General features: G+C 35.9%; 1 protein-coding gene across 1 annotated transcript in view; it reads left to right on the top strand.

Moving 5' to 3' along the window:
* Positions 1–9,075, top strand: part of LOC139980863 (probable RNA-binding protein 19) — a 92,394-nt gene extending 83,319 nt beyond the window's left edge. Inside the window, exon 26 of the mRNA XM_071992851.1 lies at positions 5,408–9,075. The gene's annotated coding sequence lies outside the window, so the exon portion shown is untranslated. The remainder of the gene's footprint in view (positions 1–5,407) is intronic.
* The last annotated feature ends 3,168 nt before the right edge of the window (positions 9,076–12,243 follow it).

Genomic DNA, 12,243 nt, shown 5'->3' with positions numbered 1-12,243 from the left:
GTTGTGTGGGTTGGATTGGGGGTTGGGAGGGGGATTAGGAGAGGATAAACAGAGATTTCTTTCATGTTGGATAAAGTTTCAATTTATTCATTCAGGAAAGGCAAAATGGATCTCTCTGAGATTCGTTGGGTAGCTCATGACCTTTGAAAGATAGTGAATTTGAAAACCGGTTTCATTAGCCATTTCACTTCAAAGGGGTTAATGGTGTTTGTTCTGTCATTCTATTTTATAGTTACATTTTTGTAACAAATGCTTTCAAAAATTGAAAAGTTGTCAGCAAAATTTTCTAATTTAACAATTACATAATTCTGTCCAGCAAAGTGTCCCAGATCTTTGAACTGATAATAGTTTGGTCTAATTTTTGTTCATATGCTACATGGTTATGCCATTATTCTGTTTATTAAGGCCCGGTCACACTACAGCGATATTTTATCGGAATACGGTCCGATTTTTCCGATTTTAGGCCGAAGAGTGAGGTTTGTGGTAGTGAATGTAATGAATGCAGTGGAGTATTCGAATACCTACTCCAAATCTGAGGGGTTCTGGAACGGACTACATTCTGAAGTGACGTCACATCGAAAAACGATAAAAATCGGAAGAGAAATCGGATAGCTAACCGATAAAAGGAAACGGAGTCAATATCAAAGTTAGGAGATGGCTATTCCACATCGGAATGGCTCAACAGATAGCAAATCAGGTCCTTTTTTCACTGTGGCTAGAAGACCCGAACGAAAAACTGTCTGTTTCGATTCCTCTGGGAAAATCGGATAGTATTCCGATAAAAAATCGGTATAGTGTGACCGGGCCTTTAGGTAGACTGGTAGTATATAATCCTTTCTTAAAAGCATGTTGCCCACACAGTCTGGAGAAAGCCGGGCAAAGGTAGGAAAAAGTAGGGGGGAAGGGGGTACCATTGTTCTATGTCTTGCACCTCCTTGAAAATTAGTCTGGAAAAATGAAAAACTCCTTATTCAGACATTTCTTATTAAAAGTTTCTTTTTCGGCAAATAGAACCAAATTTCTGTCTGGAGTGTGAATAATTTTGGACTGTTTTGTATGATCAAATTCAAGCTGGGTTACAATATTTTTTATTTTATTTTTTTATTTGTCTTCACGCTCTTGGGGAGTGTCTTCTCAACAAGCTGAAATTGAAAGTTAACAATTTTTGGGGGGATGTTGTTTTGTACCGTTTCCTGATTTTGTGGAATGGTATGATTTTACTCACTACGTAACTTTAGATTGGATGGTGTCTGCCATCCATAAGTCAGACCAAAAAATCAGTTGGTTGGAAATTGTCGATATGAAGAAAGAGACCAAGCTGAGCATTTGAGCGCTACTGGAAATTATAAGCGACATTCCTGGTTGGTGTTATGTCGGCAGCGGTCGTTAACATAAATCGTACAGAAGGATTAGTTCACATCTTTACCCATATCAATTTTTATCTCTATCATCTTATATGTCAAGGTGACTCCAAGTCCTACTTTGCCCGTACCTTTATCTTTCATTTTTTTTTTCTTTTTTTTTTATTGGGCTGCCAAAAATTTTGTCCTTTGAACATTTATAACATGCCCTGCAAAAAAAACTGATATTGTTCCACTCCGTGTTGGTGTTGATAAAAAAAAAACATATAAATAAATTTAAAAAATATTAATTTGTAATACAAAGTTATTTTATTTTATTCTCTTTTTGTCTTTTTTTAATTCTTTTTTACCTTCTCTTTTAAACTTTAATCAGAAGTCGGTCAGGGTCGTCCATTCAAAAATGAATAGGTACTATGAGACATTTTAGAATTTTGATGCCCTAAAGGCTTGTTCTGCATTGTCAAAATAAAGTTTTGTTGCCTTGGTAACATGGAATTGGCGTTTACCATTTTTTTTACACCTTGATGGGTGACAGATTTGTTCACACTTTTGAAGGTACGGTTACGGTACGCCACGAACGACAATGATTGATAAGGAGGGGGGCAGGTGATAGTGGACAAAACAAAAGAATGAGAGAAATAAAACTACAACATCTACTACCTCTGTAATTATGAAAATCTAGAATTATCATTTGTGGAAATTGCTGGCAGTGTCCGTATTAATATTACCCAGTTTCTTGTTTGCAGTTCTCGGTTCTGTGTGTTAGAAATAGCTATTTCATTTCTGTCCATTTCCTCCTACTTTTTCTGTTAGGGTAATACATGGGTGGGGTGGTGGGTGGAATGGGAGGGGAATGAGTTACCGAGATTCTTGCATACTTCATATTTAAACTATCAAACATCTTGTGCAAAGTTTTTTACTAATAGGGAGTATTGTAAAGATGGAAGAAGAAAAAAAAGAGGAAAAAACCAGGCTTGATAAGTTGCAGTTTGCTTTGAATTAATGACCTAATATAGGGTAAAGGTCGTAGAGGGAAGAGAACTGATCCTGGAAACAATGCTCTTATGAGTTTAAATTCAAAAAGAATTACACTACTAATGACAAAAGTTGGTTAGTTTTAAGGACTGCCAAATGCAAACAGATGAAGTTGTGGGACACAATGTTTTTTTTTTTTTGTGTTTTTTTTATGCATATTCAAATGGATATTATTTAGATATGAGTAAGGTCCTTCGTTAAACTAATATAGTATATAATGTGGTCTCGGTATTTGTGCAGCATTATATCCGGGATACAGACTGTGGAAATTATCCCCAGACAAACATATCAGGTTTCATTGAGTATAGTTGCACATAAAGTACCCGGTGTAAAGACAGACACAAACACACATACGGACGGACTAAACATGCATACCGACCGACTGAATGGTGTCTAGCTCGGACAGTGTACACATATGCTTAAAGTCTGATTAACCTCTGGCAAGTATCTTATCAGTGTTACGTTACACAGAAAACTATTTTGGGACCTCTTTTAATAAAGACAAAACATTGTGCGTGTACACCAGTTCAAAATGGAGTATTTATGAATTTGTAAAATTAATAAATTTAAACCTGTTTTAAATTGGCTCTGCTTATAAGATTGCCCAATTGTACAATCCTAACTCAATCAAGTCAATTAAAAAGGAATTCAATGGTTTGTATATGACATCAAATCCCTGTTTTACATTTTATGGACAGGTAGAATATGATCTAAAAAGATATCTATACAGAGATATATATATTATTATATATGATTTGGTTTGGTTTGGAGGTAAGAGGTCAATGATTATTATAATTGTCAATTTCATAAATAGGTGTCAGTTTAATCAAACAATAGTTAAATTTGCTGCGGGCGTCTGTTGTCTGGCTCATGCCTTTGTTCACGGTTGGAATTGCTTAAGTTCTTATCAGCATAATATATAATAAAGCTATTCTTCACAAAGTTTATTTATAAAAATATGGAATATACCTAGAAATGGACCCCCAAATAGTAGTTGCCATGCCATCATAAAATGCTTGGGTGTAATCTTCAATGACCCTGCCCTTGCAGTGTACTTTTGAAACTTGTATGTCAGCATTGAAATTATTCCTTGTCACTCCCTATTCACTTTTATTTTAAATTGAGAAGGGCATCTAAACTAATTGTTGGCTTGTTTTAAAGGTACTCTGAGCTTTATTTACTGTAGCATCAATTTATTAGTTTGGGTAATATTATATATTTATTTAGCTGGGGAATAAAAAAAATTCAAGAGCTACTCTAGCAAGTTTTCCTAGAGTTTTTTTTTGCTGCTTGAAAAAATATTTCCAGCTGACGATTTGAGTAAGTGTTAAACCGGAGGAAGAATCAAATGTCTCAGACCGGAAAAAAAAGTAGTTGGGATTCAGGGAGCAGTAAAATCCCACTTGAGGTTTGCACCTGAGTGAGCAGATAAATGGGTAATCATGTTTACTGCCAGTCCTCAAAAAGAAAAAAAAACACTTTCCCTTCGATTACATCCGTTAATTGTCAAAATTTTACGTATCCAGAAATACAGTCGCAAAGAGCGGTATTCTCATCAAGCGGACACACTGAGAGAGAACCTCAATTCAAGGAGTGACTGTAATATTAATGCAAGCTTGTATTTTGGCGGGGTGTCGTGATCAAATGGCTACGGCAAACGGAGATAAGGATTGGAGGTTCGAGTCCCGGGCCAGATTGTTACGTTGTGTCCTTGGGCAAGGCACTGTATCTCCATTGCCTCTCTTCACCCAGGAGTGTAAATGGAGACCCCGCACACTGGGGTGTATCGGGTGTGACAAGTTACTAGTGACGAGGGGTTCACAGTGTTGTAAAAATGGTGTGAGAAGGCCTTGGCCTTGATACAGTTTGTTCGTTAACCTTGAAACATTAACTCTATTTTTGGACAAAGTCAAAGGGATATTCCGTCGGCTGAAGTTGATCACTTCACAAATATGATGGACTTTTTCTGCATCATCAGGCCAAAATCACAACCACAATTTTTTTGTAGAAGAAATGATTTTTGTCAAATTTTGGGGATATTTTGTGAAAGCATCTGGTAACAGCAGCAGCGTGAATAATGTCATCGATAACGGCTGATCAGTTGGAAATGCTTTTATTTTTCTTTATGATATGTTACTCACTTAATAATGTATATTCAACCTCATTCAACAATATTCAAACATTCCAAAAGTAAAACAAAGGATTATTACATTATTAAAATTTGCTGCAATGACATCACAGACCATCTTCTGGGATGAATTCCATGGAGAACTCAAAGGTCTAAGCGGTTCAAAACAGGTTACATTAAATCAACCATTTAACTCAAGTTGGGAACAAGATATTGACAAAGGGTTTTCAACTGGCAGTGTAAATATTTTACTCTTTAAAATAATTGTGACATTGTCCAGCTGCCAATGGAATAGATATGGTCAAATCAGATTTTTTTTAGTTGATTTTTATCAAGTCTTACACTATGCATGTTTATACCAAACTCTTGTTTCAATAGAGCTCATTAGCTTGACTAGCAAAATTTGCATTTGAAAAAAAAAACAAATGGAGTGAAAATCCAAAATTGAGGAATTTCCACCGCAGTTTTAAACTGTGCTAATAGCTATGCCGCTAAGAAAGTGTCCAGACGACAAAATGTTGAAGATTGGAACAAGATCTGTAATTGGACTAACTAATGGACCTTCTGTTGGTAGAAAAGTCTATAACAAGTGTGTCTGTTTGTGAATGTCCATTTGCAAGTGTTTGTTTGTAATTATTTGCAGTCTTTTCTTTATTGAGAAATACAAGGCAGCTGGGTCAATTTGGAAGAAATGTGAACCGAAATTCAAAGAGCTGCTGTACAAGTCTTTATAACTCTTTAAAAAATTAATTGTAAACTTTAAATTAGTCTTTACTTTAAAAAATTTCAATTTACTTTGTGTATATTATTTGTTGCATGCACATATATATATGTTTATCTCCATTTACCAATTCAGTTTCTTAATCTTTCTTGATCACATCAGGTCATCCTATGAAATTGAGAGACCAGGAAGAGTTCCTAATCCAGGTCCGAAGAGGAGACTTAAGATGGATTTGGTTTGTCATGTCTTCACGTAAATTCTGACAGAGAAATCATCTCTAGAGTGGGAGAGAGAGAGAGCTAGGTCATCGGAAAATAGTGACCACCTCTCCACTACTGTTATCTTCTGAATAGCAGAACTCAAACTACCGATTCTTCGGTCAGTTCTGATCCCGGGCAACTTGAGAACGATGGAGGATCAGTCTGAGAGAGAGACTGATTTCCTTTGGATCAAATGCTTTCTAGATCAGATCTCAGGAGTGAGATCAAACCAGGATAAGAGGATTAGAGATCACTTAAACCTTTGACGATGGCAGTGTGAATTGGAACATTTTTCACTTAGGATCGGACTCTTGCATGCATGATCGTCCCAGTGAAGAGAACAAAACTTTGTATCATGAAATTTTTGAGAAAGAGAGAGAGGTCATATGTTCCCTGGCTTTTAACATGATATTCGCTCTTTAAAAAGCTTCTTTTTTTTTTTGATTCATTGATGTATTAACTTTTATTCTATATTTTTGTTTCTGTGCTTGCATCATTCTTTAGTGTTACTGTACAGTATGTTAATATATCTATGCTCAGGAATGTAATTCAGAAGCAAGATATAGAGGCCTTCCTCCATGAATTGCATAAAATGTATCCCGCTGGTAACTCGATTGCACCCAGAGGTTACTGAGAGATCAATTTGGTAATGTCCAAAATGTATCTCTGGAAGGAGACACAGACCCAGCCCAATCATTGGTGGATGCAATGGAGAAAACTTTCATGAAATGACTTACTCCAAACAGCTAAGAAAAATAATTTATTCCATTCTAGAGATTTTTCTCAATTTAAGCTGATGACTTGATGAAGTCTAAAATGATGGATGTCATGGTGCCCTTTGTTCCTCCTATCCTATAGTGGTAACTATGACATCACAGGTTTACAAGATGAGAGCTTCCCAGAAATGGCTTGTAAACTATGATAACTCGCAAACATCTCCCAAAGATTTCTGTCTTATCAGCTTAATATGATAGTTGGGCTTTGTGTACTTTTTTTTATAGTTATATAGAAACAAACATGACCAACAGAAATTACTTTGGTAGCTGTGATCAAAATATTAATATCCATCTGAAGGAAGTGTGAAGTAAAAGTTAAAATTAACATTTTTCGTATATACTCTTATGAGAAGCTCACGTTAAAGATCCTTCAAGCCAGTTTGAAAGGTTTCATACATGGCAAACATCCGACCAGCAGAACCACCCAATTAAAATAGAAGTATTCACCTTATGGGATTAAATTATTAAACCAGATCGTCAAAAATACGATAAATAATGATACAAAAAGGCCTATGTTTATATATATATATGCCTTGATGGATATAGTTGTTTATAACAATATTCTGAAAAGTGTTCTTTTCATTTTTGAAGGATGGAGGAGGAGTTGGTGTCATGAATAATATCTTCAGCCTCTTAAAAATTTATTTTTGTGGTTTAATTCTCCTCGGTATACTTATTGGTGTCAATCAAGGTTCATTGCAATAAGAAGTAAGAATAAGAAGTAAAATCCGAAGTGAATCTTCTGCCATTTTGTTTCTTTCTACCTGGGAATAAAACCTGTGGATTCGGAGTTTATATGTATCTTATATCGATGTAATGAGGAATAGTAAGTATCAATGCTAGATAAATATATATCCCGGTGGATGCTGGGAGTTTTTTCTCTGTTCTGGATTTTCCAACTCACTACGATTTCAAAACAAATATAAAAGATGATAACAAGGATTTATAATAAATAAAAGTTTAAACCACATATACTGCAGGCCAGGACGTTTGGTCTTCTAATTCCTTTGTTTTGTAGACTTTTTTAACTTTTTTTTTTTTTTGCCTTCGTTTTGTCCTCACGTAACCTCGCCACTTGTTGTCCTTTTCTCTTCAACTAGGCCAATACACTCTACTCATTGTGTACGATCGTGAAGGAATTAAATATATAATTCATATACAACAGCTGAAGCCCAAAAAAAGACTAGAAAAATATTAATAAACTTGCCCCACCGAATACAATACACACGATAGCGTTTAATAACAGTTTCTCTTTTATTCATATTATCTAATTTCTCAGAAGGTGTAAATATTTTATTTTATTTTGTTAAAACTTTTTTTTTCTCGCTTCAAAAGTGGTAGGGTTGATGACTCTTACATCGTAACCCTACCCCCCAGACCTAGAGTTTTGTTGAGCGAGCATTGTCTTTATCAAAAGTGACAGCATCCGCCTACCCTCGACTTCATTTTGTTTTCCATCTTTATTAGCATTTCAAGAGGATTGACTCCCATAGTGCAATGTTCGCCGCATTGATGATGCATTATACCAGCGATATATTACAACTTTTATTTCGTTATTCTTTATGAATAGGTTTCCGCCAAAAGAAAATGACAGTTATTAACATTTTGTTTTGAAAATTCTTTAAATCCTCCTCCAAAATCCCCCTCGGGGTCTACAGAAACTATGAATACAGAGAGAAGAAGAGTGGAAAAGAAAGTTGACAAAGTAGGAAATGACTTCATTTCGCTTTTTTTTTTTCTAATCAACAAGATAAGTTTGGAATCTGCTAGTTATTCATGAACTATTTCCGACGGAAATAAAATGTTTATTTGCCTTGAAGGTATGCTCAAGGAAAATTGCGCAATCGTTTATGATATGTATCAGTTTTGTCATAAAAACCAATTATTTACATCTTTTTTCCCCTAAAAAAAAAATTAGATTTTTTTTTTCTTATTTTTTAGAATATTTCTTTCGATCAGACCTCAGGTAAGAATTTTTAAAAGATGATAGTGTCTTGTTCCGTGAACGATTCATCTTGTTTTAACTATATCTGTGGGACTAAGCAAGTAATTTGTCATCTAGTTAACTTTTTTTTACTTGAAGGGGGAGTGGGTGGACTCCTATCGATGGATTGAAAGAATGAAGTGGGAGTGACAAGGGGTCCCCCTCAGAAAACGATAGATGTATTGGATGCGATCAAAAGAAGTTTAAAGGATGACTTTTCGGAGATAAAAAAAAAATTTACTTTAGATATTCTACAAACAATTTGATATTCTACAAACAATTTGAATGGTAACTTAAATACGTCTTTTATTTTATTATATTTATTTCTTTCGTTTTATGAATTTTTACCCCTAACCATCTGAGGTTGGTTATTTCACGGTAGCTTGACGTAAACCCACCCCCACCAAACTCCTCTCATCCAACGCAATATCGATTGCCGTCATTTGCCTTTTGTAGTCCTAAATTTCATAGTTTACAATATTTTACAAAATTTTCAAAGGAAATAAATGATATGGTGTTGGAAGTCACACTTGGGAGCGCTGTTATTTTGAAGTTAGTCAAATCTACTGTATTTCGACCGTGGGGTAGGGGAGTGGGTTTCGACCTTGGGATCGGGAGTGGGTTTCGACCGTGGGGTGGGGAGTGGGTTTCGACCGTAGAGTGGGGAGTGGGTATACAAGAATTTATTAATCGATGCATCAAAGCATGAGAAAATTACATCAAATGTGTGTTAAGCATTCTGGATGTATAATTAGTATGATAGGATCAGAAAAATAAAAAGACAATCATGGCAAACCATAGACAAAAGAAGATGCGGTATGCTACTGTTTTTTTGTCCGAAATGTTCGCTTTTGTTGGATCATGCATGACTTGTCGAAACTATACACATTATAGTCCAAAAGTAGATTTGTAATTCGAGTACAACATCATGAGTACGAGTTTAATGACCAAACCATGCATGAGTATACAATCTTGTATTAGTCCCATTATACATAGACTCCGCTAAACTCATCGAGTTATCAACATAGTTCGAGTACATGTGACGATACTAGAATAATAGCACGGGTACAAACTGGTATACGATTCTCTACGGCCAGCGACGCATGGAACGAGTACTTGAAGTAATTAACTTAAAGGTGGAAGATCGTCGTGTAATCGGATGTGACGTCAAACGTTATATAGTTATATTTCCATGGTCATTATACGTGATTCGAACAACGCATAATGCAAGTTGAAGGCAAGGGCGGCGGAAGCCCTTTTAATCTGGGGGGGGGGCACCGACATCAAAGGGCACTTTGCAGAAATTCGATTGGACTGATGCAGCCTTATATTAAGTACCCTTTATAACTCTTATTGTATTATCTTATTTGCGTATACACATCACTCCATCAAGCCCTCCCCCCCCCCCCCTCAAGGAAAATATGCATATAGCACTGCAATATCCAATGAGCAAATTGGGAAACAAGGAACAAGTTTTCTTTTGAGACAAAATGAGGTGAAATCATGCTAGTTGCTAATGTAGGAATCTTCCGAAATAGAGTTTATTTCTTGTTAATATCTTAACAAATTTTTGCCATTCGAAATAGCTTTGAGTTTGACCCACAGAAATTCATTAAAAGTCAGGGGCGTAGCCAGGATTTGGAAGGTTGTATGCACGACTATCTGAGCGGAGCGCCACCATCGGTTGGCGCGGAGCGTACAAGAAATTTTTTGGTTTTGCAAACCCCTCAGATGGCCGGAAACGCCCCTTCCCGAGTGTTCATTCTGGTTCCCAGGCCTCTAATTGCTAACTTGAGACACCTCAATTTTTATGTAGAAAAAGGGCACATTTTTAACCTGAGGAAAAGTGGGGGGGCACGTGCCCCCCCCCCCGGTTCCGCCGCCCTTGGTTGAAGGCATTGTTTAGACTGGCAGGAAACTTGCTTACAACTTTTTATCATTATGAAGTGGCTGTATAGTAAACCCTTGTTTCTATACGAACATGTCCGGACCGTCAGGGGCTGACCACTTGTCCAGATTATAAAGTATTCTCTACTTTCAGTGTCGTTTACTTTTGTAATCACTCGTTAAAGTCTTACAAATTGGTTCGATAATGTGAAATACAGTATTAGAAAATAACGCTGTCCAAAATGGTATACTTTTGTAATATGCGATTACATAATAAAAAGTGCTTAGTAGTAATAAATTTGAAGTACTCTACTGAAGGTAAGAACACATAAATTACAGAATCAAAACCAACAAATCCACAATTTTAATTTTTCTTTCGCGATAAAGTTTCGACAGCTCCATTCGTTGGGTTTTCTCACTTTAACAGTTTGGTGATAACTTGCTGGTGACACTACAGCTGTCATCGCTCCACCCCCTCCCCCCCCCCCCCCATTCCCTCCCATTCCCCTCCACCTGCAGGCGGCTCCAGGCCTTTCCGTCGCCCTGTCTATACAAACCTGTGACAGACGATAGTTTGAGCATCACTGCACAGATTGGCTATGACACTTTCTATAAAGGTGATCTGAAATTGAAAAGCGTGTAATATGAACAATATATTTCTTTAGCGCCTTCCTTTTGTATTATTTTGTATGTTTGTTGTTATTGGGCGTTTTTTTTTTTTTGTCTTGTTGGTTAGAACTACGTCGACTGTGCTTTAATTCAGATTGTTTAGCACTCCTTGACTGTATGACTAGTCTAACCCTGTTTGTTCCTTGCACTTTACCAAACTTCACCTGCCTGTCGTCCTTGACAACTCAAAGTTGAACAAATATTTTATAAACAACACTTGGTTCTATCGACGTTTCAATGAAGAACGGTTTATATAACTGGTGAATACAAAAATGATTCATTTATATATAATAGATACTTCTTTGTTTGATTCTGCACGAGCACCATCTATCCTACTCAACTGATAGTTTATACCTAAGACAACAGGGAGGGGTGACGTTGGAAGAAGGAGGGAGGGGGGGGGGGAAGGCGGAAAACAGTTATTTGTATATTTAGTTTGTGAAGTCTGTTTGTGGTCGACCACGGAGTAGTTTTAAGAATCGTCAAGAGGGGGACATGTGAGAAGTAACAGTATTAATTTACGTAATCATAATTTAACCAACAAGTCTGTATGTTACTGAATAGTAAATCTGTATACTAACAATCGCAAAAACATACATTTAAATACAAAATTTGGACATAAAGACATATGAGAACAAGAAAACAGTAATAAAATCAGAATCTTTGAAGGGGGTTAACTTAATGCAGTCTTGATATGATATAGTCCAAGAAAACAGAAAGACAAAAATAGGGTGGGGCTAGAAACGTTTCTATAGAACTATTCCGGCTTATGATATTCCATTTTAAAATATGCTCTTTATCTCTGTATTACCCCTTTAAGGCTAAATTGATTACGAAGTCATAAACGTCACACTTGTGCTGAATTTAAGTGTTTCATCACGAGCGAATGACCAAATGGGTAGTGTGTTAGACTCATTAGTCCAGCCACTTACATTCTTGAGCCTCATATGTTTAAAGGGACATTCTTTACAAAAAAATTAAAAGTGGAATAAAAAATACCTGGACTAATATCCTCCGATATAGGCCAATTTGACATAACGACACCCCCCGCTCTCTGTGAAAAACATGCTTATATTTCTTTTCTCCTTCCAAAGTGCTAAGTTAGTGTATATATTTATATATATATATATATATATATATATATATATATATATATATATATATATATATATATATATATATATATATATATATATATATATATATATACATATATATATATTAGTGTTTCGTTTTGGTATCGTATCATAACGATCAATCAAGCCGTGTATATACTCACTCTATTGGTAGGCTATAACTTCACTTCAATCTTAACACGAATCTAAATCGATACGTGAAGTTCACACAAGTGTTTAAGAGACAAAAAAAGGGGGCAGAGGGGGGGGGGGGTAGGAAAGAAAGAAATAGAAAATATATTTTTTT

The sequence above is a fragment of the Apostichopus japonicus genome, chromosome 15 (genome assembly GCF_037975245.1).
Source record: "Apostichopus japonicus isolate 1M-3 chromosome 15, ASM3797524v1, whole genome shotgun sequence".
Classification (NCBI taxonomy): Eukaryota; Metazoa; Echinodermata; class Holothuroidea; order Aspidochirotida; family Stichopodidae; genus Apostichopus; species Apostichopus japonicus.
This window is presented reverse-complemented; position numbering and strand designations above follow the sequence as displayed.